This window comes from Ovis canadensis, chromosome 7 (assembly GCF_042477335.2).
Source record: "Ovis canadensis isolate MfBH-ARS-UI-01 breed Bighorn chromosome 7, ARS-UI_OviCan_v2, whole genome shotgun sequence".
Classification (NCBI taxonomy): Eukaryota; Metazoa; Chordata; class Mammalia; order Artiodactyla; family Bovidae; genus Ovis; species Ovis canadensis.
The window spans coordinates 19,253,702-19,267,625 of NC_091251.1; positions in this window are offsets into that span (position 1 = coordinate 19,253,702).

Sequence of the window (13,924 nt, forward strand, 5' to 3'; positions counted from 1 at the left end):
GTTGGGGGGGGCAGGGTTTGCTACTAACCTTTAACAGGTAGAGGTCAGGGATACTGCTAAACATTCCATAATGCACAAGGTACTCCACTCCCCCACAACCAAGAATTATCTGGCTGAAAATGCTAAGTGCCCCAGTTCAGAAACCCTGCTCTAGGGCCTTCTGTTCATCTGGTGTCTGATCTATGACATGAAGCCGCTGTCCTTGTTATTCTTCCATATTTCTCTTCCTTTAAAAAGAAGAGCTTGCCAGCTGAATAATGGGCTGTCCTCGTTTCTCTGTATAACTGGAGGGGAAAAGGGATGAGTCCTTCAGGGACCGTATGCACCTGTTATTGCGGTACCCGGGCTTTGCTCTGTTTTCTGAGATTTCTTATCATCAGGAAGCCTCTCCCTGGGTGGAGAAGTGTCTGTTTCTATGGCTTCTGATCATATTCTTAACCCAGCATGGAACCAAGAAGATGGTGAGATCGTGCAGTTCTTCTGACGCCTGTTTTTTGTGGGGTTTCTTTTGGCCGCACTGCATGGCATGTAGAATCCTGAGCAAGGATCAGACCTGCGCCCCCTGCAGTGGAAGGGCAGGTTCCTAACCACTGGGCCCCACTGGCCCCAGGGAAGTCCCTTTCCTGCCTCTGTGGCCATCCTGTGGTGATGGTGGCTTCTCTTTAGGGATCTGTGACTTTTCCCTGGTCTATCTGCTGACCACCTCCGTCCATTTCTCACCTGTGTGTGTTTGGGTGAGCTCATTCGTGCCCCACTTTTTGCAACCCCATGGACTGCAGCCCACCAGGCTCCTCTGTCTATGGAATTTTCTAGGCAAGAATACTGGAGTGGGTTGCCATTTCCTTCTCCAGGGGGTCTTCCAAGCCCAGGGATCAAACCTGTGCCTCTTAGGTCTCCCGCATTGTCAGGTGGGTTCTCCACCACTAGTGCCACCTGGGAAACCACTGGAAGTTGTTGAGATTGGATCAGATACCCTAATTCTTTTGCCTTGCTCAATTGGGCTGGGATAAGATGAAGAGAGGGTCAACGGTAAAAATCTCTTTATTGCTTGGCTACTACTTACTTTTCAAAGTTTTGACCTAAAGCTGTAGTCCTTTCCTTGCTTTATTGCTATTGGTGAAAACGTCTCTCTCTCTCTTTTTCTGCCTTATGAAGATTTTATCAGGTGGTAAGAACAGGAGATTTTTGTGTTCCGTCTGTTTTCTTTCCCTCTAATTTTCCTACTGTAGCAATAGGTATTAAGATACCCCTGACTCAATATTTTATTATGCCAATATTACTTTATTATTGATCTTGGATGGCTATGAAACCAGGCCACCCAGGAAGCCACAAATCAATATACTCACTTGTCAAATATAGTTTTCAAAACACATGGAAGAATTGACAGTCTATGGCCATACCACCCAGAACAGGCCTGATCTCATCTGATCTTGGAAGCTAAGCAGGGTCGGGCCTGGTTAGTACTCAGATGGGAGAATCCACAAACCTCTGAACCTCAGAGTCCAGTCTTTCTGCCTCAGAGGGGCCTGGCACACAGCTGTGCTGACTGTTCTGATCACTGGCGAGAGCTCTGTAGCTTTCAGCGTTTACCTTCACTACAAAAAGGCAGCATGCAGGGCACCATCTGCCAACAGACACAGTCCTCCCATCTGCAATGCCAAGGGGGAAGGCTGAGCAAAGAGACAGCTCCACAGACAGCCCAGCCAACACCCTGGCAGGATGTTTGACCACAAAAACACTACACTCCCTGTATGTGCTGCGTTTGGAATGTCTCCCAATTTGCTAGACTCTAGTCAATGAGGAGCTAACAGCTGGACATAAATACCCATTTTTCATAGCCAGGAGAGGGTCAACTCCACAAGGGCTGTCTCTATCTGCCTTTGGCTTGCTGATTTCTCTTCCACAGCTACAGTTCATGAGAGATCATAAAGCTGGCCGAAAGCAGGTGGGAGCTATTTCTGGCTGTGGGCCAAGAAAGCAGCAGATTGAGAGGCAGGAAATGATCAGCCCTTCTTCTCTCCAAGTGGCCGGCCTCCCAAACACTGACGTTCCAGGAAGACTCGGAAAACTTCAAGAAATTCTGTGAAATCTTTCAACTGGTTAATTCCATAGCTATATTAGCCACCATAAAATTGGTAGGAAAATAATTTTTCAATTATTTGTTTCTTGGAATTCAACCAGTGGCTAACCCGCTCAGGATAGGCTGAGCAGATGTGACCAAATCAGACCGCAGAGCCTCATCATCCCTGGAGTTTCCTTTGGTTTCTGAAAGTTTGAAGCCTGACTCTGTTGCGCACTCACGTCAAGTGTTTGGCTTGCATGGATGCATGCTCAGTTGTATCTGACTCTTTGCAACCCTGTGGACCGTAGCCTGCCAGGCTCCTCTGTCTATGGGATTCTCCAGACAAAAAAATTGGCGTATGTTGCCATGTCCTGCTCTAGGAAATTTTTCTGACCCGGGGATCAAATCTGTGTCTCTGTGTCTCCTGCGTTGACAGGTGGATTCTTTACCAATGAACCACCTGGGAATCCTAGGCTGTTTGGCAGCTTTCAGCAAATTGTTAATTGGCAAATTGGCTTTTGATGAAATCATTTTCAGGGAAATGACCTAGAGCCCACTTCCCTCCCAAACACTGGTCCCTTACCACCCACTCTGGCCCTTAGCAAGTTGCCCATTCCAGACTCTGGCATTGACAACCTGTTTCTGATCCTAGTCTGCTTCCCAGGTCTCTGACCTCAGCTCACACCTGGCCAAAACCAGCCATTGCAGGGCCATTAATCAACTTGCCTGACTTACCTTAAGCCTTCTAAACTACTTATCATCCTTGATCTCTCAGAGTCATTGTCTCTGTCTTTCTCAAAGTTCTCTGTTGTTTTTAACTGTAAGTCCTGTGGACTTACCCTTCCAGGTCAAGGCTGCTACCCTCTGGTGGAGTAAGCTGGCCCTCCTTGGTCACAGTGGAAAGCCTTCAGAGTCATTCTAACTCATCCTCTCCATTTTCTGCTCTATTGGTGTCTCTGAGCTTTTACTCCCAGCACTTCTGGCAACAAAGGTGTTGGGTGTTTTCCAACACCCCTTTTCTAACTCTGCTACACCAGCTGGCTGCCCTGCAATCGAACTGAATTCTGACACTACCTACCTGGAATTAAAGCTGAAGCTCCAATACTTTGGCCACTTGATGTGAATATCTAATTTATTGGAAAAGATCCTGATGCTGGGCAAGATTGAAGGCAGAAGGAGAAGAGGGCAACAGAGGATGAGATGGTTGGATGGCATCACCGATTCAGAGGACATGAACTTGGGTAAACTCTGAGAGATGGTGAGGGACAGGGAGGCCTGGTGTGCTGCAGTCTGTGGGGTTGCAAAAAGTTGGCCATGACTTGGCAAATGAACAACAACCACCACCTGGAATTAGAATCAGAGCCCACGAGTTAAGGACTCAATCCCACATGACTGCCCCACTTCAAATGCAAGTCTTAAGCCCCAGGTTGTCACAGACGCTTCTCATCAACTAGTTATAAATTCGGAGGCGAGGGTCCCATAGAGTCTCCCTCAGTTTCGATAATTTGCTAGAAAGGCTCACAGAATGCAGGAAAACAAATTTATTGGTTTATTATAAAGGATTCAACTCAGGAAATAGCCAAATGGAAGAGATGCATAGGGCAGGGTTTGGGGGTGGGTGAAGGCCCTCTCTGTGTGTACCGCTCTCCCAGCACCTGGATGTGTGTTCAGCAGCCCAGAAGCTTTCCGAGCCCCATCACTGAGAGATTTTTTTTTTTTAATGGAGGTTTCATTACATAGATATGCTTAATTAAATCACTGGTCCTTGGTGATTAACTCAATGTCTAGCCCCTCTTCTTTCCCCGAGGCAAGGAGGACGGGGTCTGGGGAAAGGTGTTGAGGTGAAAAGTCCAACCCTCTCATCTTGCCTGGGTCTTTCTGGTGACCAGCCCTCACCCTGACCCTACCCAGGGACCCCAACCACCAGTCATCTAATCAGCATACCAAAGACACTCTCATTATTCTGCACATTCCAAAGGCGACCTGCTGTGGTCTCAGTAGGAGTGAGCTGCCAACCCAACCTGGCACAGCCAGCCTCTTCCATCTGAACTTGAACTGTGGGTCACAGAGACCCGGAGCTGGGAGCTGCATGGCATCAAGGGCAGAGCTCTGAGCAGAAGATCCCTCAGTTCATGCTCTTGAGTTTCCTGCCATCTGCTTGTTTAAATTTTTCTTAGATTGCATAAGATCTCATATTTCATGCTCAGTATCAGATCTATATCACGCTGGGCACTATTTCAGCAAGCAGAAATGAACTGTTTCACTGTGGTCGGTCCACTGGTTGGTTGAGTAGTCCGTCCCAGTCTCCCTTCCCGTGCTGTTCCCCCCACCCCCTCACCAAAGAGACTACAAGACTCAAATATTCTATTTCCCTACTTCTCTTGGATTAAGGGTGGCCATGTGATAGAGTTCTGGCCAAAGAGATACAAGCAGAAGTGTTCTGAAAAACTTTGGGGAAATTGTCTTTCTGATGAAAAAGACAGCTTCAGTGTGCCCCGTCACCTTATTTCTCCTTTAAACTCTGGGAGACAAAACTTTTCCCCGACTCTGTTAAGAGTCTTTGGCTGGACCTGAGAATTAGGTTGACATAGGTTAACAAGAGAAAAGTGTACAAATTTTATTTTTTATCCCTACGTGGGAGACTTCACATAAAAATGAAGACCCCAAAAGCAGTTACACCCAAGCGCTTATATACCGGGTTGAACAGAGAGTACTAATTGTGGAAAAGTAACAAAAATATACAGGGAGGCTAAAGGAAGATAAGAGTTAACTTAATAAGATCTGTTTGTACAGGTTTCCCTTAGACTCAGCTCCCAATCTCTGGTGATAAGAATGTTTTCTTCCTGGTGTAGAGAGGCCATCTTCCACATGAAAGAAAAAGTGCTTTCAGGAAGAAAAAGGGAGGTCACAGCACCTTTCCTGCATCTGCTATTTTCAAGTACCTCTAGCTCGAAATTATCCTTATGCCAAAGTGGCATGTTTGGGGATGGCACTTTCTACTACTCTTGAGAACCCAGATGTAATACCTGGAGCTTCAGCTGTCATCTTCAAACCATGTGTCAAAGACCAACAGAATTGTAGAGGTGCTGTCCCTGACAGTGTTGAGCTACTGGACCAATACTAGTTACCACCTACCTCCATGTTTCTTGATGTGAGGGTGGGGAGAAATGTTTAAACCTCTGTGAGTTAGGTTCCCCATTACCTGCAGCTGAAATGAATAATTCAAAACAACTCATCCATAAAGACTAATTACCCTATGCTAACTGCTAAGTCACTTCAGTTGTGTCCGACTCTGTGCGACCCCAGAGACGGCAGCCCACCAGGCTCCCCCGTCCCTGGGACTCTCCAGGCAAGAACACTGGACTGGGTTGCCATTTCCTTCTCCAATGCATGAAAGTGAAAAGTGAAAGTGAAGTCGCTTAGTCGTGTCCAACTCTTAGCGACCCCATGGACTGTAGCCCACCAGGCTCCTCCGCCCATGGGATTTTCCAGGCAAGAGTACTGGAGGGGGGTGCCATTGCCTTCTCTGGATTACCATATATATATATATACACATACATATATACACATGCACACACACACATATATATATCCAAAGAAAAATAAAAATACTAATTTGAAAAGATACATGCACCCTGAAGTTCAAAGCAGTATTATTTACAATAGCCAAGCCACGAAGCAACCCAAGTGTCCATCAACAGATGAATGGATAAAGATATGACATATATATATACACACACACACAATGGAACATTTCTCAGCCATAAGAAGAATGAAATGTTGCCACTTACAACAACATGGGTGGAGCTGCAACAGCAGCATGGAGGGCCTCATGCTCAGTGTAATAAGTCAGAGAAAGACAAAGTCTGTATCATATCACTTACATGTGGAGCCTAGAAAAATAAAACTAATGAATACAACAAAAAAGAAACAGACTCACAAATTTAGAAAATAAACTAGTGGTTACCGGTGGGGAGAGGGAAGTTGGGAGGGACAAGATAGGGGTAGGGGATTAAGAGGGAAAAACTACTATGTAAAAAGTAAATAAGGTAGAAGAATGTTCTACACAGCAAAGGGAAGATACCCAATATTTCATAATAACTATAAATGAAGTATCATCTTTAAAAACTGTGACTCACTATATTGAAACTAATGGAAGGTTATAAATCAGCTACATCTCAAATGTTTTTTTTTTTTTAACTCACCTTGGTGCAGAGAAAGTACTTCCCAGTATTGAGGCAGTAAGCCAAAATGTAATTTTACTAGTTCTAGGAAAACTTTAATTGTTTTCTAATCACTCCACATGAACCCCCTTAATCATGGGAACCATGTCATCTACCTTATTTAAAATTTCCACAATCCCTGAGCAGGGCTGGACCATCAGAAAAGTGCTTTTTAAACACAATATTCTTTTCATGAAGCACTAGGGTTCCAGATAAGGTGTACTCCAGAATTTGCAAACAGTTTCAGAAAACAATACCCTTTGGAACCAAACAAAAAACCCCAGAGTGATTCATTGGAGGCAGAAGTGACACACCCTAAAAGGGAGCTATAGATGTGACTGCAGAGAAAACGGTGTTCTGTGATAAGAAAATCAATATACAGACACTTGCCAAAAGGTGAAACTGGATCTACCCCTCACACCACAGAAAAGAATGGACCCCAAAGGGCTCAGAGATCTTAAAGTGAAGAGCAAAACCCAACAAGTATTAAGAGAAAACACAGATGGATTCCTTATGACCTGGGTGTAGGTGAAGGCTTTTGAATTATAATTCAAAAATCTAGATACAATAAAAGACTACATTAATATGAACAAAAATAAAACCCAAAACTTCCGCATGGCAAAAATGACTATAAGCAAAGTCAAAAGACAAACTGGAAGAAAACATTTGCAAAGTATATCACAAATAATGATCTAATTCTCATTATAAGCTGCACACCTCAAATTTAACAGTAAATAGAAGGGTAACACAGACACAGATTAGAGCATCTCTAAACAAACAGGAATAGATTACCACTCACTCACTAGTTCCCATGCATTTTAGGACTTCATAGTTAAATTTTACTGGCAGAAAGTTTGAAATGCTTACCTGTTTACAGACTATTTCAAATCTAGCGTACAGGAAAATTTCTGTCAAATCTGTAAAAACAAAAATGCACCCTATGTTTTAAGAAATACAAGGAGATTTCAAAGATATTTTTGACTCTGACATTTTCCCCCCTCACATGGCTTTTAAAGAATGAAAAAGCTTCGAGGTTCTGCTGGAGTTCTGGTTTTGTGCTGATTTTAGAAAATAACTCCCACAAATAATATGCTTCTTCTCTCCAGCAAAGACAAGATTTTACATATTGGAATCATAGTAACTCCAGTGGGATGTAGAAGCTTCTTGAATTCCTCTTTAATTGTCCATCAGCCCTCTTGTCCTTTCTATGAAATACCAAGGGCAGGAAATGTTTGCTGACTTCACTTAACAGGGCAAGTTCCTGCTTAGCAGTGCTTATAACCACAGTCAGAGGTTCACTATTTTTTAGAATTGTCAATAAATACATACTGATCACTTTTCCACTAGAGTACTTGCGAGTTTCAAAATGTGGACATCCACCAGTTGCAGGGAGCAGGTCTACTCAGAGGCCAAGGACAAGCCAAGAGAGGCCGTAAGAGGCCTTCCGAATGTGGTTTGTGAATGGAATACCACGGCCCAGGCATTGGGAAGCAATTGTAACAGTTTCAGGGGGAACGGGACTAGCTTCTGAAAGAATTCAGGACCTGTAGTCAAAAGAGGCTCAGTGGGAATATAAAAGGAATGAAGAGGCTGGCATGGGCACCCATGATGCAGTCCTCGCAGCAGACGAAGGTACCTCTTCCAACACACTCCCGTATTCTTGCCTGGAGAATCCCGTGGACAGAGGAGCCTGGCGGGCTACGTACAGTCCATGCGGTCGCAAAGAGTCGGACACGACTGAGCTCACAGCACACACACCTCTTGCTACACCTCCTGTTACTGCGTCATCATCAGCGGCAGTTCCTGGCAGACTGAAGGCTTCCCCCTTCAAACGTACTGTCAAGTCTTAAAACTTGTTTGCCTCAGTGTTTTGTCTGAAGCCTCAGGATGTGCAGCTGGAGTGCCCCAGAGGGCACTTTCCAACCAAACAGGGAGGGGTAGGTGACCCCACCTCCCCACCTCCCCTGATCCACCATCCTTTGGAGGCACCTTCTCCAGGGGTCCCCCGCAGAGCTGAGTTCCACTGCCCACAGTGGTGGCTAGCTGGAGACTGGCCTTTCCCTCTTCCCTGGTATTCTTTGCATACTTATTCTGACCTCCTAGAGTCATCCCCCAATAAGGTATTGCTCTAAAGTTTTGGACCCAGTCTTTGCCTTTGGGGAACCCAAATCAAGATGGTCCTACTCTACGTGAAGGGAGAATAGGATCAACTGAAAAAGCAGGTTGAAGTTTTTGGTCTCAGTCAGACCTGCTTGAAAAGAACAAGGTACCAGAAAGCAGTGGCTCTATCATGCTGATGCAGGGCAGAGTGGAAAGACATGCTTCTGTTATATTTAAGGCCTCCCTTCTCTGGACCTGACTATACTTTTCCTTTTTACTGAAATGAAATAAGAAGGGTACCTAATGACAGAGATCAAACAGTTTCACTCTCACTTGATTCTCTGTTAAATCCAATATCATGCAATGACCAGATAATTACAAGTTGAGCTTTGAGCTTTTTACCAAAATTGAGATTATCTGGAGGTCCAACCTCCAGATTGGTTACAAAATAAAGATGTCTCCCTATGTGAGGAATAAAATAGAGACATAAGGCTTTGTCCACAACCTGTAACCAAGCTCCTGAAGAACTTGCAGGACAACTGTTTCTATTTCAGTCAAGGACTGGGCAAGGGTCCATTCTAACTGCTTTCATTACCTTCTCAAGGGCAAAAATCATTAGCCTATTGGTGACATCGATTATAATGATCTTAATTTCCCTTGGTGTGAAAGTGAAATAGCTCAGTTGTGTCTGACTCTTTGTGACCGCATGGACTGTAGCCTACCAGGCTTCGCCATCCATGGGATTTTCCAGGCAAGACTGCCAGAGTGGGGTGCCATTTCCTCCTCCAGTGGACCTTCCCGACCCGGGGATGGAACCAGGGTCTCCCTCATTGCAGGGAGATACTTTATCCTCTGAACCACCAGGGAAGCTGCTTCTTTGGTGTACACAGGTCAAATTTCTTCCTAAACATGTGTTTCAAAGAACAAGCAAGTGGGGGTTGTGAGCAGAGAGTCATTGAGCAGAGTCTTTGCAGGTGTTTATGTTCTCCCTTGGAGAAGATAAACTGCCCATCTTTCTAGAAGAAACAGAGAGAACTTGGCAATACCTTTTTTGAGAACAGAGGTTAATTTGCTAACTCCACTCATTCTCCAGGAGAAGGAAAAAATTAGTTTTAGGGATGTTTGGACCCACCTGGGGAGGTTTTATCAAGAACATCTCATAACATAGTGTCATTCAAGAAGCACAAATTATTCAAAGCCTGCCTGAAAAAATGCAAGTTTGAAGGAAAGAAGTAAGATTTGGGGAATGAGACAAGGTTAGAGGACCTATTGGTGCTCATTGATCCCTGTCCCCTGCCCTGCACCAAGCATCAGCAACTGTAGTTTCAGTTCAGTCCAGCTGAAACAAATGTGGAAAGAACTGGAAATTTTCTAAGGGAGGCAGGACTCACAGGCCTAAGAAATTTCAGAGTAGGATGCAGCCATTGTGGTAAAAAAGCATGGAGATCACTGTTAGGATTGTTAGGTATTAAACAATGCAGAAGAAAAAGCAGTGAAATCAAGACAACAGACTGATTGAAAGTTTCTGTGAGCTATTCAATCATTGTTATAGGTGATGGAACAGAGCAATGAAAATAGTGAGGCCCTTTATTCTTTTTTTATTTTTCACTTATGTTTTGCCACGCTGCTTGGCTTGTGGGATCTCAGTTCCCCAATCAGGGACCAAACCTGCACTCCTGCCAGTGAACGCACAGATTCCTAACCACTGGACCACCAGGGAATTCTTGAGATCTTCTATTCTGAAAAGAGAGTCCTCTTTGCTAGTTTCCCAGATTGCTTTTTTATGTTCAACCTTTCATAATATACATTTTTGGTAGATTTGTCTAGGTGTTAATGAGAATTCCATGGATGTTTCAAGCTAACGTTTTAAAACAACAGATCTTTGATCTTAGGTTTGTGTCTTTTCTTATGCCCTTAAAATCTTGATAGTAAAACTGTCTCCTGTTTTTGAGTTAAGTGATCAGCAACTGGATTGGGTACTCACCCAGTGTGGGGACAATACGGAAGATTTAGAGGCAGGGGCCTTTTTTCAGTCTTGAGTTGGGCACGCTGATGCTACAAATAAAGATTACATTCCCCAACTCACTTGTTGCTAGATATGGCCTTGCACTTCTGGCCGTTGAGATATAAACAGTGAAAAGGAGTTGACTAAGCTGGGATGGGTCCTTTTTCTGCCCTTTTGTTTTTATTCTGCTTCTCCCAGGAGGACTGAAACAGATTTGAAGAGTGGAGCTCCAGTTGCCATCTTGGCCCATAAGGTGACCCTGAGGATAGAAAACACACTGAGGATGGTGAAGCAGACAGACAGAAGGGTCCCTGAGAGTATCTTGTGCTTCCATGTTAATCCTGCTGCTGCTGCTGCTGCTGCTGCTGCTAAGTCGCTTCAGTCGTGTCCGACTCTGTGCCACCCCATAGACGGCAGCCCATCAGGCTCCCCCGTCCCTGGGATTCTCCAGGCAAGAACACTGGAGTGGGTTGCCATTTCCTTCTCCAATGCATGAAAGAGAAAAGTGAAAGTGAAGTTGCTCAGTTGTGTCCGACTCTTAGCAACCCCCTGGACTACAGCCTACCAGGCTCCTCCACCCATGGGATTTTCCAGGCAAGAGTACTGGAGTGGGCTGCCATTGCTTTCTCCGAACTCTTTGTAGGCCTCATGCTAACCCCTTACCGTGTTATCTGGAAGGACCTGTTTGTGTATGTTTTCTTACTTAAATTTGACCTTGAGGGACTTTCCCTGGTGGTCCGGTGGTTAAGACTCTGCACTTCCACGGCAGGCGGCACAGGTTCTATTCCTGGTTGGAGAGCTAAGATCCTACATGCAGCAAAGTGTGGCTAATATATTAAAAAACAAAAACGAACTGAAACTTGAGTGTTATAAGCCCCTGGCTTAGCAAAGTAGCTCCTCATTGATTATTTCTTGACCTTGAGCAGGAGTGATAATCACAGTATCTGCCAAAAGCTAAGTGACCAGTTATCACTTGCAATGAACTCATTAAAAAAAAAAAAATCCTTGAAATTAAAAAAAAGTGTGTGTGTGTGTATACAAGACAAAGAGAGAGAGAAAATTACCCAACATGAGAAGATGTAAATTTGAACACATCTGGGAGCTGTGAATGAGAAATTAATAGATAAGTAAAATTCGGTCTAGATAGGTAAGTAAAACAGGTCTTTCACAATGGATCATCAGAAACTTCAACAGTCATGATATGTGCTAATACCAAAGACAGCGCCGTGGAGGGATTTAGAGCATGTGCTTAGCAAATGGATTTCAAAGTTCATATTACAAATGTGTAAACCTAAGCCGATTACTTAACTTCTTTGTTTCTGTAGATTCATCATTTGTCAAATGCAGATTCTACTAATGCTTTCCTAATGTTATGAGAATTGAAGGAGTTAATATAAATAAAACACTTAGAAAAGTGGCTAGTGCATAGAAAGAGCTATTTAAGATTTTACTATTATAATTAATGTTCCTGTTATAATTCCTCATCCTAAACATGGCCCATGGCAACAAGAAGAAGCAAAAGTGATGGTTGGAGGGCTAACATACTTATGTAAACAAATATTAATACTAAGAGCTATGTTAAAGATGGCAATGCGGGCCACTTGCTACTTTAAAAGTGTCTCTTAAAACTGTGCTTTTGTAGGGTTCCCTGGTGGTCCAGTGACTGGGAGTCCATCTTGCAATGCATAGGACACCGGTTCTGTCCCTGGTCAGGGAGGACCCCATGCTGCGGGGCAACTAAGTCCCTGAGCTTGTGCTCTGGAGCCCGGGAGCCACAGGGACTGAGCGCACGCGCAGAACTGCTGAAACCCCGCACCCTATAGCTGCGTGCTCCGCACTGAGAAGCCAGTGCGCTGCAATGGGGAGGAGACCCCGCTCCAGGCAAGCAGAGAAAGCCCGCACACGGCAGTGAAGTCCCAGCACAGCCCAAAACAATTAAATATAAAGAACAAAAACTGTACTTTTGTAAGTGTACTTTGCTGTGAGGGTAAACCCACATAAGAAGAAGACACACAGATTTCCTTGACCACCCTACATCCCGCTTTCCCCTTCTAAGTTGTGTCTTTTTTGTGATCTCTCATTAAGTACAAATTTTTAACAGCAGTAAAGATTCTTTCACATAAATTTTGGGAATCATATATAAGTTGTTTTAATAATATAAAACTAGATAATTAGTTTCTTTATTACTTGCTTTTGAACTCATAATTTTATTGGAGTTCATAATTAAGCAGAATTTGGGAATACAGTTTCCAAATCTTGGTCTAAAGCCTTTTTTAAAAAACCTTCATAATCCTTATTTGAATTTACATTAGTAAGCATTTGTATAAACTGTAACTAATAATTCTGAGATATCTGGTCCTTTTGACTTATAGGGACATTAAAAATATGACAAAGTTTCTACCTCTTATACAAATCTTTCATCTTCCTTTTGATAAAACTCATAATAGGATACTTCAATTTTTGGTTAGTTCCCTTTGGTCTTCTTCACTGTGAAAGCTCTTTCCTTCCATTGTAATTAATTCAACAAATAATTAACAATCATCTAATTCTACGAAGAGGTATAAGATTCATAAAAGGCGGTTTCCATGTCTGTTATGTTGTCACTATAACTCCAGTGCCAACCAAAGTGCTTTGCGTATAATAGGTGTTCAAAAAGTATTTGGTAAAGAAATAACAAATAAAGATCCTACACTGAAGAAGCAGTCTAAGTTTTAGCTCTGGGTTCAAATCCCAGTTTTCCTAATTATTACCTATTTGATCTAAAGTAAGTTGTTTAACAAATTCATTTTCCTTGTAAATGTAAATAGTATCTATTTCATAAGGGTTATGAGAATTGCCTGGAAATCCCATGGACGGAGGAGCCTAGTGGGCTGCAGTCCATGGGATCGCTGAGAGTTGGACACGACTCAGTGACTTCACTTTCAGTTTTCACTTTCATGCATTGGAGAAGGAAATGGCAACCCACTCTGGTGTTCTTGCCTGGAGAATCCCAGGGACGGGGGAGCCTGGTGGGCTACGTCTATGGGATCGCACAGAGTCGGACACGACTGAAGCGACTTAGCAGCAGCAGCATGAGAATTTAGCAAGAGAACAGTTTAATAAAACTTCTCCTGAGTATACAGTATGTATCAGGGACTGCATTTCAAAATACAGGGCTTGCAAATTGAGGGGATTGCAATTTGTGTTAAGACATTTCCACATAATAAAATAACAACACAGGTCATATAATATGGACCTGTTTGGGTGTTCAAAGTAGGAGGAGATGACCTATATTTAAGGGAATTAGGAAACAAGGTGATATATGAAATGGTCCTTGAAGGAGAGTTAGGATTTCACCAGTTAAAATGGGCAGGCATATCCAGATGGAAAACAGAGCTCATAAATGGGAAGGTAAAAAAGTACTGAGATGTCAGTTATTCTTTTGGCTGAACGTCGGTAGGGCTGAGGTAGGAAGTGAGACACAAGCATGAAATGTGGAGTAGGGCCATGTTGACGTTGCCAATTTCTTTAATCCAGTAGACAAGGAGCAACTCT